This window comes from Bos indicus, chromosome 15, assembly GCF_029378745.1.
Source record: "Bos indicus isolate NIAB-ARS_2022 breed Sahiwal x Tharparkar chromosome 15, NIAB-ARS_B.indTharparkar_mat_pri_1.0, whole genome shotgun sequence".
Taxonomy (NCBI): domain Eukaryota; kingdom Metazoa; phylum Chordata; class Mammalia; order Artiodactyla; family Bovidae; genus Bos; species Bos indicus.
In genome coordinates this window covers 14,961,963-14,974,745 of record NC_091774.1, presented here as the reverse complement: position 1 = coordinate 14,974,745, position 12,783 = coordinate 14,961,963, and positions in this window count along the sequence as shown.

Below are 12,783 nucleotides of genomic sequence, written 5' to 3'. Positions count from 1 at the left end.
GACAACGCACTCCAGTACTCTTGCCTGGAGAATCCCATGGATGGAGGAGCCTGGTGGGCTACAGTCCACGGGGTTGCAAAGAGTAGAACACGACTGAGCGATTTCACTTTACACACTTTGAGTAAACCGTGAAAAAGCTTGTCGCCCTTATCATTGTTAACTTTGTCTTCAAGTTAACATGAAGTGTTATTCAACACATATTTGTGTTTGTCACTTTTATAGACAGAGTTCACCATAACAAACTCCATGCCCTTGAGACAATTTTGCGCTATGACAGACAATATTTTATAGGATCAATGCATAGATAACACACAGAATAGAGTAGTGATCATTGAACAATACCTCCCTGAGATTAAAAGTAGTATTCATGCCCTACAGGAGGAAATAAGGGAAGCAGAAGGGCACTGGGCTAGACAAGACCAGGTAGGAAACTGGTGGGGAGGTAAAAGAGAAAACTGGCTAGAATTTCTTTTCTGGATAAGGCTAACATAAGTCATCATCTCCTTAGGAAAGAAGCATTGATTTAGGATGCTGCTTGGATGATAGTTGTAATTTTCATTCACCCAGGACTTAACACTTTGTACCCATTAACTCCTCGTCTCCATGGATTCCAGGACTTGTGCAAGACAGCAGTTCCAAAAAAAGCTGGGCTCGAACAAAACAAATTTCCAGCCCAGCAGGTTGAACCACTTTAATGATGATGAGAAAGACCACAGTATTTCATGAGGAAATTCAACTACTTTCTGAAAAAAAAAAAAAATCAGAACATAAGAACCCAAAAACATTGTTGTTGATGGCAGCTGCTCTGGAAAGCTCTCCTTCTCTACCTTTTAGAAACTAAGGCCCTTCTGCACGAACGGTCCCAGGAGGCGGCTGCTCATCTCTGCCCACTGGACCAGTACATCCCCTGACTCAGGCATCTGTTTGCTGCTGCTGCTGTCCATTGCATGAGCAGAGTGTGGCAAAGTAGCCTGCCATATTGTCTGTCTTAGAGAGGAGGATCAACTTTAAGCAAAAGGAAAGAGGAAGAAATAGCATGCTTTCTCCCTTGCTTTTTCACTTTATTAGTTTCCATTACAGTCTAACACCATGAACCAAAGTCTGGGCTTGGAGTCAGGTGACTCAGTCCATGTTTTTGGCCCACTAATGGGCAGGTCATTTAAGCTTTGTGCCAGTGTTTCGTCTGCTATCAAAGAGATTTAGTAAAGTCATGGATGGTTGTTGAGGAAATTAAGAAGCTCAGTCAAGATGGTACCTTACAGGCAGAGGCACACTTCACCATCAAAGGCTGTTGGTACTAGTGGAGTCCACATTCCCAGCTTTAGAGAACTCTGGATTAATTTAAGTTTCTCTGTAAAATGTAACCATTTGCCTCTAACTTACATAACATGTTTTCTTCAAATTTCCCTTAAATTTTTCACTCTACCAAAGAGAGGAACTTTTTTAAAAAGCATCTTTATCTTTTGCAGCAAGTTCAATATGTGAAAGCTTGATTTCTTTGCTACCCACAGTTTCCTCTGGGGCCTTAGCCTTACCATCATTCTATGACTCACGGCTTTACTTTTCATAAATAGATGCTAAATACTGTCCCTGGTTCTATTGGAAATGGCAGATAAAAATACTCAAAGAAAAAAGCTCAACGAATGCAGTTAGATTTGAACTATGCCATGGATTCCGCCCTCTCTCCTCTTTTCTCTCCTTCTCTTGGGTTTTCTACTCATCAGCCTGTCATAATCAGTGGCTGTCAAATCCTGTCAGATAAGTCTGCTCTCGTTATCTCTCATTCCCCTGAATGCATAGCCCCTTTAATTAAAATGGGGGTAGGGGGGCATCTCTAGTTCTCTTCTTTCTCTCCCTGTTAGTCTTCATTTGTCCGTTCTCTCCTGCGCTGTATCTCTCTCCTCTCCTTTTCATTTTTTCTTCCTTCCTTATGCCTAGGCCAAGCAGGTATCAGCATTGGCCCCAGAAACATTACTTCCTCCTGCCAGAGGTTTAGTGGACTTATCACCTTATTTTCAATGTTTTAATTTTAGTTTTATTAATTTTTAAAATTCTATCTTTGGAGGATAATTACAATATAGTGTTGATTTCCACCACACATCAACACGAATCAGCCATAGGGATATATATGTCTCCTCCCTCTTGAACCTCCCTCCCACCTCCCACCCCATCCCACCCCTCTAGGTTGTCACAGAGCATCCACTTTGGGTTCTCTGCATCATACAACAAATTTCCCCTGGCTATCTGTTCAACATATGGTAATGTGTGTGTTTCAATCATCTTTATGGATTACAAAGATCCCTGGGAATCCTCAGGTGTTCAGAACCAAGGAAAATAAAAATACCCAGCATCATTCTAAGGCCAGTTTGAGAGCAGAAACTAGAGGCAGTGAGGACCACTACATTCCAGTTAAGATGGCAGCCTAAAGATAGCAGTGCAAAAGGGATAGAGAGCTGCAGTGGGCTCTCTGCACTGCAGACAGCGATCACGTTAGATCGCTGGATAGAGATCACATTCTTTCAGGACAGTTTCTCCATTGGACTCATTTTTCTGCACATCTCGTTAGCAAAGGCACTGACTTCCTCAGTTTTGAAGTAGCTTTTCAAGGATGTCTGTATAGAAAGCAGCCTTGGAAGATAGAGCATTTTCCTCTGGAGCAAAGGGCAGGCTTCCTCACTGATCACTGTAATGGATTTGAGTTCCCCAAGCTGAGGGTAGCTCTCCTGTCATGAAACACTCTGCATGTGCAGCTGTCATCTAGACCTCTTTGTATTACCCTGTGAGAACCAGGACTCAAGGAACTGCCACAAGAAAATCCTGATACTCTACTTCTGTGTCACTGAGTAATAAAGTCTTTTGCCTCTGGCCCAGAAGTCTTGTGTCTTCTGCCTATATCTATGACACTGTGTGCTAAGATGCTTCAGTCATGTCCGACTCTCTGCAACCCCATGGACTGTAGCCCACCAGGCTCCTCTGTCCATGGAATTCTCCAGGCAAGAATACTAGAGTGGGTTGCCATGCCCTTCTCCAGGAGATCTTCCCATCCCAGGGATTGAACTGTAGCAGACTAATGTATTAAATTACAGGTAGAGTAAAACCTTAACCCTTTTGAGCTCTTAATAATTTCCAGACATTATAATATTTTAGACTGACAGTAAGAATAGAAAACAAGTAAAAATTTAGATGTCAACTTTTTCTCTATTAATATCTTGAAATAAATATACCTCACCCCCTTTGACTCCCACTTCCATCTAGTCTAATGTACCTTCTTAACCTTAATATTGATGGGCTCTAATGGACCATTTATTCAGTAGAGTGGATTTCTAAAAGCCATTTCCAGATTAAAGTTTTTGTGCCAGGATTACATTTGTTTTCATTAATAGAGGAGTCGAGCAGCAGATTAGAGTTGACTTTGCAATCACTTAATCAGCAAATGCAACCTGAGTACCATCTTACTACTGTGTTAAGAGTTGCATAAAGCAGCCTCTGTTCTCAAAGCATGTTAACTTTCTTTACTCCAATAAAGAAACACTTCCCCATAAAAAGAACCCAAATGGTTAAGCCACTTATTCAGGCAGTAACCAGGAGAAGCATTTTTATAAGAGGGCTTTAAAAGTATTCTCCCTTGTCTATTCTGCTCCAAACAGAAAAGCAACTTGAAGACAGGCTACATACCCTACTGATGCTGAAGAAACTCTGACCTTCAGGGAACTCAGACTAAAGAGTCCAGATCTATCAAGCCAATATTTTTCTGGTACTACTGATTTATAGTAATCATAAAATCAAACATTGCTCTATGTCATTTCCAGTTAATTCAATCCATAATGATAATTATTTGTTGGGAGGAAAGAAAGCAGTGAGTCACTGTAAGACTTTAGGATCTGGGAAAGGAGTCATGTGAATACACACACACAAATACACACACACAAATATACACACACACAATTTTCACACCAGCTTGAATCATGCCATTTTCTAACCAATAGTGTTCAAATGATAAAGGTGTTTTACAGTTCAATTAAAAACTTACATTCTATCCATAAGGAACACCTGTGTGGTTGCCCATGTGGAGTGGGAAGGGAAGGGATGGATTGGGAGTCTGGGGCTAGTCGATGCAAACTGTTATATAGAGAATGGATAAACAACAAAGTCCTACTGTTTAGCAGAGAACTATATTTAATATCTAGTGACAAACCATCATGGAAAAGAATATGAAAAAGTCTCTGTGATCCCCAGTTCAGTCTAGAATTTTACCTCCTAACCAACACAGTACTGACCACTGAGGTTTCTGCCGCTGTCTTGAGAGAAAGAAAGTAGGAAGACTGGGTGCAGCTTGGTTACTGAAATCCCGCCAGGCTCTACAACCAGGGCACCCAGCAACTAGCCATTAAGGTAGTGAAGGGTTTATAAGGCTAGGAGAGTCTCAGGGCTTGCATCCTTTCTGCTGGAGAGGAGGAGCACCATAGCTGTTCTCCTTCCCATGACCTGCCCCACCAATCACAGTTTGTGGTTTTTAGTAACACTGTCTTTTTTCTTTGGACTGGTTTCGCTGTGGAAGAAGGCTGGAGACATTCAGCAGAAGTGCCATGGGCTGCACTGCTTGCTGTCTTGGCCCTAAGACAGGAATGAAGATGAGAACCCAAGTATCAGACTTAGGTTTTCATAACTGAATAGGCAAAAAAAATCGTTAAAGACCTCCACATATTTCATATTGATGGGGGAAGTAGTCTAAAATTAATGATACTTTTATAACAGTTAAGACTTTGGTTTGATCATTATAAAAGGTATTAGTTGGTCTACAAGTTGTTCTCTTTTCAATTAACAGCCAGTTATGTCTACAGCTACTCATAATGCCTCCACTAAATGAGAGGGCTGAAGAAAAAAAAGTGAAGCATAGGAGAGTGTTACATCATTTCCAGCACTGTACACTGATGGGAAAAAAAAAAAAAAAAAGGAAAATCTCCAGAAGTTCCAACACTACACAGACCTGGGCAGTAGTACTTTGGAAGCAGGGTCATTAAAGAAACACATGAGTGCATGAATGCATGCTCAGTCACTTCAGTCGTGTTCGACTGTGTGCAACGCTAGACTCTATGCAACACTATGGACTGTAACCCACCAGGCTCCTCTGTCCATGGGATTCTCCAGGCAAGAATACTGGAGTGGGTTGCCATTTCTTCTTCCAGGGGATCTTCCTGACACGGGGATCGAACCTGCAGTTCCTGTGTCTCCTGCACTGGCAGGCGGATTCTTTAACTGCTGAAATACAGCTGATAGAAACTCAAAGTGTGAATTCTGAGCAGTTGCAGAGAGCCTGAGAATTCTAAAGTAGAATAAGAGCTCTGATTCAAGAAGTAAATCATTCCAACACAGACCTGTGAGGAATAAGGAATAGTGTGGCATACAGAAGATAACAAAATCACATCCTAGAACAAGATGAAAATGGGGAGGGGAACTGGGCATAGATATTTCCCTTAGGCATTCCTGACCAAATCTTTACCAGTTCTCTAAGGAGTTAAGATGGGAAATCTTGTGATTGCTTGAATGTGTAAGATTTGGTAATTTGGTGTGTACCTATGTGTATGTATATTTTTGCTTGTTTACTTAGTAAGTGGGACCTAGTATATGTTGTTTAATTATCCTCATTTAATTCTTCTTGTCCTCATTACTAGACCCAGTGTGAAACTCCACAGAAAATATCATAATAAATAATTACCTGGAATGTCTGTGCCCAGTGGACAATCATAATCAGATTCTGGTGATTTGAGTGAGCAGACATTAGTAACAAGCCTTCCAGAATGTTGCTCCAGCAAGATTATTCCTATCTGGATATGCCATACCAACATACTGGCAGGGTACAGAGCTGCAGAAGAAGGGATCCAAGAGATTTTGTGTAATATAAAATTCTCCCCATAGAGGTGTGATTTGACAGAAATTGATGACCTGGTCACCCACAAGCCATCTCCTTCATCAGCCTGACATGTGCCTGAAATTCTTCACTCCTTTTGTTGAGGCAAGCATGATGTTAACATGTAGTTGAGGGGAAGGGGTGATTGACATGCTTTGCTTCTACTCAGGCACTGCTAAGGCCATTGTTTCAGATTAACTAGCAAGGGATCTCAAATACAGTGAGCATATTTTTACAAGTCTAAAGCTGGGTCAAGGGGTTACAAAAGTATAAGTGTAGTTGTGAACTTTAAATTTTTTGAAATCATAACCGTACTGTAAGGACTAAGCTATTAAGTCATCACAAGCATGGAATAGGGTCATTTTAATTGAGTAAGAGAAAGACATGGCAATAGGTCCAGGTGGAATGGAAGAGTGTGGGGCCATCAGTCCCAGAGAAGATCACAGCAGTCACAAGAGGAATGGGAAAATGGGAAAGGAACGGGAATCACCAGCTCTGAAAAGACGAAGTCACAGGGCAGCTCTGAGTGGCCCTAATGTTTCCACTTAGCCCTTGAAATTTTTGCTTTAGTCTTTAGGGAAAGAAGAAGTAAAAGTGGACAAAGATAAATATGGATAGAATGGGTGCTCAATTCATGGTTTCCTGAGTCCCTACGCTGGGCCAACCCCTGACTCTCCCCACGGGGCCAAGGACCAGGTGGTGGAATGCGTGTTCCCTTAATGACCCACCACTGAAAACGCCTCTTGCCCCACTTACACTGAGCTTCTGTTCTAAATATTCTCAAGGCTTATCTCAAGCAGAAATAGAGTTTCCTTCACACTTCTGAAAAAGGGCTGTACTTACTGATTAGTTATTTATTGCCATAAAGCTTAGCAATAATATGAAAACTTAAAGTACTAGGAAAGAAACAAAGCAGACACTCAATGGCAAGAAAGTTTTTTGCATTTAAAAGATCATCGTCTACCTGATATCCAGGCAGAATAGCACCAGCTCTTAATGCAGCTCTCAATTCCCTCTGCCAAAATAAGCTTCAAAAACGTCTTTAAGAAATAAATCTCCCAGCCCCCACACCTCAACAATATCATGAAAAAGCTAAATAGTTAAAATTAAAGCAATGAGGGATTCACTAAAACAAGTCATGGTAACTCCTTTACTGAGTAGGAAAGTGACTCACTTCAGATTTAGGGGAGGGTAGACCAACCCACTCCAGCGTTCTTGCCTGGAGAATCCCAGGGATGGAGGTGCCTAGTAGGCTGCTGTCTATGGGGTCGCACAGAGTCGGACACGACTGAAGCGACTTAACAGCAGCAGCAGCAGACCTCAGTCAGACTTTGCCTAGTCAGTGGAGGCTCTTCCTGCCTTGGTTGGAGAGCTCCACCTAGTGTATCTACCCCACTACACTGCTCACAAAGGCCCTTCTTGGTCAGCATCCCAAATACCCAAGGCTTTGAAAGCCCAGGGCCAACGCTAATATTTATAAGCATCAGGGGGACACATGTGTCCTGGACTGTAGGATAAAGAAAGAGGAAGGAAGGGCCAGCTCTGAAGATTAGAAAGAGGAGTATTTTGGAGTGTGGAGGGACAGTTTTAGATTTCTTCTTACCGCCCACACACCCGGTCTGACCCCCTCTGCACCAGCCCACTTTCTTGGCCTTACCTGCCACCAGTCCTTGGATCCAAGTCTGCATGAAACTGAATTCCTCCTCATCTCTTACATTGTTTTCCATGGCTTCATTCATTCCATTCCTACTCCCTCAGCCTCACCTCCAAGTCAAACCCTGTGCATCTTTCGATTACTAATTTTTTTTAACTTCAATGCAAGCTTTCTTTCCAGTCTCTATGATTCCTCATACCATACACAAAGAGAAATTATTTCTCAATTAAACTGCTTAGTGACATCTCTTGGAGGTTTTTTTATTTAATTCTTTGCTGGTTCACTAGGTATCGTGTGCTTTGGGGTAACTGCTCCTGGAGGGCAGTGGTGATGCAAGATATTCATTCATATCACATAGCACTCAGAGTGGGGCCTTAAACCAGATAGGCGCTTTCTTTTGATCTTACGCTTTCTTCTTCAGAACTTATTTCACTGTGCTTTGCATAATTCCTCATAAGAACTTATCTTTGTGAGAGAGTTCTGAATCCAGTTGTTAATCATGTACTCTCTTATCTTCACAACACAGTGGATGAGAGGATGGAGTGAGGATGGGCAAAAGTGGAAAAGAAGTACCTGCAAAGCTGAAGACTGAATAATTTTTTCTTTGCTTTAGGGGTTCCTCATGACCCAATAACCTAACAAGCTTAATTTTAATTACCCAGCCAATGCTACGTAAATTCTTGAATTCCTTGTTTTCATTAATATTTATAAACAGATTAATGTATATAGCCTTCTCTGAAGCATAGTAGCTAAGATCATAAATTTTAGAAAAATGTGTAAACTAAGCTCAATTTCCAGCTCTTATCAGTTGTATCCCATGTAACCCTGGACATATTTTTTGATACCATAGAACTTGTTCCCCATATGTAAAAGAAGATAACATTCACCTAATGGGATTTTTATGAGAATTAAATGAGTAATATACATAAATCACTTATTGCAGTGCATAAGAGTAAGTGTTGGTGGTGATGGTATTTATATTCACAAGGTCTAACAGGAACCTGGCCCCCAGGAAATACTCAACACACCATACACACATACACATCTAAGTAAATAGAACAGAGAATAGATTCATCCTATCCCAGACACTATGAACAAGTACCCCAGACACCTGACTAACCACTGCTGCTGCTGCTGCTAAGTCGCGTCAGTCGTGTCCGACTCTGTGCTACCCCATAGACAGTAGCCCACCAGGCTCCGCCGTCCCTGGGATTCTCCAGGCAAGAACACTGGAGTGGGTTGCCATTTCCTTCTCCAATGCATGAAAGTGAAAGTGAAGTCGCTCAGTCATGTCCAACTCTTAGCGACCCCATGGACTGCAGCCTACCAGGCTCCATCATCCATGGGATTTTCCATGCAAGAGTACTGGAGTGGGGTGCCATTACCTTCTCCACTAGATGATGCAAATCCACAAAGATCCACTCTTGGCCCTGTCTTCAGCATCCAGTACTTGTCCAAGCAGTTCATTTATTACAGTCTTCTCTTTCTGCTCTCGTTTCCTCTGAATCTCTGAACTCTTCTTCCAGTTTCTACTTCTGGCCCTTCTGTGCTGATGACCCAGTGGGACATGCCCCTGTGAGCTGACCCCCATGCTCTTTGACCCCTCTGAGAAGCATAGTCCGGGTCCACATACTCTCAAGTCCGTAAAGGTTGCTTCTGCTTCCCATCCTTCCAGGGAATCCCTTCTGACCTCATCAAGGGAGGGAAATGGGCCACCATTATCTGAATGAGTAACTAACAAAAGCAACAATATCTGTCATTTACTTGAAAGATGAATACACTCTCAATTTTTCAATTACATTTTGACCAGTTGCAGGAAAATAATGTATTCCACATTTTAACATTGTACATTAGCCTGTCTACTGTTCGAGATTAATGCTTACCATTGTTAATTTTTACAATAAACTATAAATACGTGTCCTGCAAATGTGATGTGCCAAAACCTCTTGCAATAGGATGATTATTGCACACATACGCAGGACCAAGAATGTGTGAACTTGACAAAGTTTGTCCTTGGTTTGTTTTAGCACCATTTCCTGGCAAACTGTGAGATGCACTGTTTTTCCTGTTATTTTGCTTTCAGGTAGTTGTCAATGAATATCCCTCAGGTGTGGATTGACATTGCCTTAAGGTGTTCTAAGTGCAAAGACGTGTAAGTCTTAAAATACAATACCTCCCAGTGGTATTTGCACTTTTATATGGAACTCTTGAGGCAAGTCCCAGGAGAAGGGCTCTCAGTGTAAGATTTCAGATGTCTTGAAAAAGGTTGGAAATTACATCGGTTCCTAAAATTACATCATTTGTGGGCTCGGTCACTCCATCATCCCGCTAACACTAGAGCCCAGACAGAACAGACAGTAAACAGTAAAAAGATAGTGATGAATATATAAAATATAGGACTCCCTTCTTTCATTTGATTTCTGAGGTTAGAACCAGAGCCATTGACTCACAGCTGCTCCAACAAGAGTTTTAGAACAATCAAGGCCAGCTGTGAAAAAGCCTCTCCTGATTTGGCTCCTGACAAACAGCAGCTTTTTTACAAAAAGTAACAGCTCCTTTCCCTCAGGTAAAACCTGAAATGGCTGTGCTCTCTGTGAAATCCAAATTGGCCAAAGATTTTGAAAGGATATCATTTTGATACTGAAACCACCAACATGGAGAGAAAGTAGAAATGTTCTTTTTAGCAGGCAGTATGAGTCATAAAGACTGAAGATAAAAGCTATAGAACTCAAACTACGTTATTTCCAGATGGCTGGCGTGTGTGCATGCTCAGTCACTTCGGTTGTGTCTGACTCTGCAACCCCATGGATTGTAGCCCACCAGGCTCCTCTATCCATGGGATTCTCCAGGCACGAATACTGGAGTGGGTTGCCGTGCTCTCCTCCAGCAGATCTTTCCCACCCAGGGATTGAACCCATATCTCTTGCATTGCAGGTGGGTTCTTTACTCACTGAGCCACCTGGGAAGCCCTCCAGATGGCTCAGGGCACCTACATTCAATGAACAACATAGTCCTAATCCTCTAATGTTGTATTCCTCCTATGCCCAGTTCAACAGCATAAAGCTCACCACTTCATTTTGCTAACAAATTGAAAAACAACAACAACAACAACATTTGGAGGAAACTGTGATGGAATCCCAAGGCAACCAGTAAAAAACACAACAGAACATTAAGTATGGATGTAATTTGGCCAACATGCCATAGACGAAGAGAGGGGATTGTGGGCGATGCAGCACGTGGCTGGGGTGGAGAGCCTCAAGGGGGACCAATGATGACCATGGCCAGGAAATAAAGGCCCTGTGTGTACAAGGATGGGGAAAGGAATTACACCCCAATCCTGTCAGCATATTAGGGAGCATGTGAGTATCAGAGTGAGCTTCAATGGAATGATTCCTACTACATTAATGCATCTTCAGTTCAGTTCAGTTCAGTTCAGTCGCCAGTCATGTCCGATTCTTTGTGACCCCATGAATCACAGCACGCCAGGCCTCCCTGTCCATCACCAACTCCCGGAGTTCACTCAGGTTCACGTCCATCGAGCCAGTGATGCCCAGCCATCTCATCCTCTGTCGTCCCCTTCTCCTCCTGCCCCCAATCCCTCCCAGCATCAGAGTCTTTTCCAATGAGTCAACTCTTCGCATGAGGTGGCCAAAGTACTGGAGTTTCAGCTTTAGCATCATTCCTTCCAAAGAAATCCCAGGGCTGATCTCCTTCAGAATGGACTGATTGGATCTCCTTTCAGTCCAAGGGACTCTCAAGAGTCTTCTCCAACACCACAGTTCAAAAGCATCAATTCTTCAGCGCTCAGCCTTCTTCACAGTCCAACTCTCACATCCATACATGACCACAGGAAAAACCATAGCCTTGACTAGATGGACCTTCGTTGGCAAAGTAATGTCTCTGCTTTTTAATATGCTATCTAGGTTGGTCTAGGCAAGGTCAAAGACTCTCACTAGATGAGAAATAAGCAGAGATTTCCAGTTTTATATTATAACCTCTGAATTGATGGAGTTTTTTCCCCTATTTAAGCCTTAACATAACTATATGTTAAGAGTTTCTTGCCCCACATATTTCAAGATTTACTTCTGGGAGAAAGAAATATGTTAACCCAAAAACAGTCTATGAAACTTATTGCCTGGTAAATGTATACAAAAAATTAATGCAGAGTTATTAAATAAGAGATCTGGAAGACATTTTATTCTGAAATCAATAGATTTAAATAAAACCATCATGGTAAAATATGTGAGATAACACAGAGAATGTCCATTGAAGTGTGCGGTAGGGAAGTAGAATTATCTCTGGCATCTTTTGCAAGCTACACACATCTACCCATACATAGTTTCTGATGGAATCTCAAGGGAAAACTTTTCCCTTCCCAGCTCAGAGAGGAAGACTGCTGTGGATGGACAGAAGTCATCAGGTGTGTTAACTGAGAAAAGGTTGGCAGTCATCAGCAAAAAGAGGAAAACCACTGAGTTGGATGGAACAAGAAGTGAATTTGGGTTCCCACACATACCAGATACTTGTTTAGGGCTATTAAGTAACTTCTCCCTGAATCCATTTCCTTGTCTTCAAAAAAGAGCATTGAGGGGTAGTCAAAGCTACTTTACTAGTTTAATGTAAACATTAAATAAGATAATATATGCAATAATGATATCAAAATAAATGTTAGTGGACTCTGAATTATATTGTGCCTTTCATGACTGTTTATGATATTTTATCAATAAATATGTCATATTCTACCCACTGTTTTCATTTTACCTGTTTTCATTTATATCAACTTCCCCCGGTTTGTACCAGAAGGATTTCCTGGATTGTACATTTTTAATCAATTTGTGAGAAAGGAAGTTCTCAAAGGAAAGACTCTCCTCTATATCCAATGAAATCACTGGCATAGTATTTAGAAAGTTAAGAAAAAATAACTTGTTTACAATTATTTGATTCAACATGGAAATTTCCTTAAGTTTGGATTTCTTTCTGTTGATTTCATTGGCATAAAGTCAAACTGCTGAATATAAAGATATGAATCTAGTGTTTATGGAACAAAGCTGTGAAATTCTATCAAGTAACCTACACTTTATTCTCATTGGTGTCATCAATTAATGTGAAGTTGGACAAATAATTTTCCCAGGTTACAAGTTAGTCCATCCAAAAGTCTACGAAATGCCACCTACCTGTCAAAGAAATAAATACTAGCATAATTCCATTGTAGAATATCACA